This window comes from Penaeus vannamei, chromosome 27 (genome assembly GCF_042767895.1).
Source record: "Penaeus vannamei isolate JL-2024 chromosome 27, ASM4276789v1, whole genome shotgun sequence".
NCBI lineage: Eukaryota > Metazoa > Arthropoda > Malacostraca > Decapoda > Penaeidae > Penaeus > Penaeus vannamei.
Window position 1 is genome coordinate 34,354,290 of NC_091575.1, and position 2,500 is coordinate 34,356,789.

The following is a 2,500-nucleotide window of genomic DNA, read 5'->3' on the forward strand; positions in this document are numbered from 1 at the left end:
TATGCCCTTACTTTTTAAATTATTTCAACCCCTCTTTCGTCTTTCTTTTATTGCAATCCCTCTTTCGTCTTTCTTTTATTTCAATCCCTTTTTGCATTATTCACTTATTCCAATCCCTCTTTCGAAATTTTCCAGTATGCTAATCCCTCTTTGTATTATTCACTTATTCCAATCCCTCTTTGCGTTATTCCATTATTCCGATTCCTCTCTTTTTATCCATTATTCCAGTCCCTCGTTCGTTATTCCAATCTCTCTCTCTTTATCCCTTATTCCACTCCCTCTTTCGTTATTCCATTATTCCAATTCCTCTCTTTCTATCCATTATTCCACTCCCTCTTTCGTCATTCCATTATTCCAATCCCTCTATTCATCCATTATTCCACTCCCTCTTTCGTCATTCCATTATTCCAGTCCCCCTCTTTTCATCCTTTATTCCACTCCCTCCTCCTCTTATCCCTGACCGCCGCGCCCTCCGCCAGGTCATCGAAGAGTCAGCGCTCCCAGCTCGCCAGGTGGTGGAGGAGGAGCCAGGGCGCTGTCGAGCGACCGTCCTCCATCTCGGGGTTCCTTGACGTCGTGGAAGGCTGTCTCGAGACGGAGGTGCCTGCGTCTAGGACTTCGTGGACTTTCCGGACTCTCCTGAAGGTAATTGCTCCAGGTGAGAGACAGGAGGAGGGGTAAGGGAGGGGGAGGAGGATGGGGAGAGGGAGGAGGGGTAAGGGAGGAGGGGGAAGGCAAGGAGGAGGAGAGAGAGGAAGGGTAGGGGAAGGTAAGGGGGGAAGAGAGGGGGAGGGGGAGGAGGAGGCTTTTAGGGAGGAAGGATCCGGGAGGGTGTGAAGTTGTTAGGGAGTAAGGGAGAAAGAGAGAAAAACAGATGGGGGAGGAAGGGATGGGGGAGGGAGGTGGAGAGGAGGCAATAGTGGCAGAAGGTTGTTGGGGAGGAAGGGTAAAGGACGTGTGGAGGCTGTTTGTTGGGTGTTATGGAGAAAGAGAGGGAACTGGGAAAGGGAGTAATGAGAGGGAATTGGATTGGGAAAGGACTGAAAGGTACAAGGGGCAGAGAGAATCAGAATGAGGAGGGGAGTAAGGAAGGAATAGAAGACCAACCTCCTTCTTGAGCAGACAAGGGACGTCCGTTGGATCAGACGTCCATCCGATCAGCGCTTCAGACGCGAAGGAAAGCCTTGTAATATCTTTTTATCTGTTTTTCTTATTGGAATACCAGGTTTGGAATACCAGATCTAGAATACCAGGTTTGGAATACCAGATCTGGAATACCAGGGATATGGAAGGGGGATATGGAAGGCACGACGCATAGGAAAGCATCAGCGTGCCATCTTCGGCGCTGCTTGAGCGACGTCAGAGCCACCTGCAGGCGACGCGACCGGTCAATTCCGACTCCAGGTTCGCGAGTTCGAGACCCGGCTGGCGCGTTGTTCCCTTGGCCGAGGAACTTCACCTTGGTTTCCCGATTTGCAAAAAGGGCCATTTACAAACCCCGCGGCCCCGCATCCGATATGGGGTTGTTGATAGCTAGAGCAGGAAGAAACCCTCAGGGTTATCTTCTGCAAATGCGGGAGTTAGCTTTACGCATTTACTTATCTCAAAGCTACAATCCCCTTGACTTTTTATTTGTATTTCCATCACCCCAGCTTCGCCCTATGTGATAGATAATACGTAGCAGATGACGGATAGCACAATGACCAAGTCGGAGGCATCGTTTCCGAATGGCCGCCCCCGATAGGGATTAAGGCAATGAAGAAGAAGAAGAAGAGGGGAGTAAGGAAAGGAATAGGTGAAGTTAGGGGAGGGAATGTCAAGGGAGGGAAGTGGAATGAGGGAGGAAATGGACGGAAGATAATCCCCGCCCCAGAGGGAGGTTGTGAGAAGTAAGCTGATGGTTATGATTGGGAGAGCGGGTGGGAGATGTAGAAAGAGAGAGAGAGAGAGAGAGACGGAGAAAGGGAGAGAGAAAGGGAGAGGGAGAAGGAGAAGTTTGAGAGTGAGAGGTAGAGGGAAAATGAGTTTCAGAAGGAGAGGGAGAGGGAAAAAGTTAGAAGGAGAGCAAGGAAAGCCTTACAGGGAAATTGTGGGAGGAGAAAATAGATAGTTATTAAGGTCATTAAGGCCACAGACTCGCACGCATTTAGGGTTAATTCCCTTAATTCTGAAAATCGAGGAGTGCCATTGACATCGGGGACAAACGCTCAAATAATGTCCATATGGACATTAAATTAAGGATTAGAAAAAAAGGGTTGTCACGTGAGAAGTGAAACCCGATGAAAACACGCTATCAGGAACATATCAGGTGTAAAAGGAAAAGGAAGAAGGAGAAGAAGAAGAAGAGCAGATGAAGAGGAAGAAGAAAGAATAATAAGAATAAAAGTAATAATAAGAGGAAGAAGAAAAAGAAGAAGAGGAGGCAGAGGAAGAAGAAAGAAGAAAAAGAGGACGAAAAAAAGAAGAAAAAATATGCTACAATAGATAAAAAAATATTACA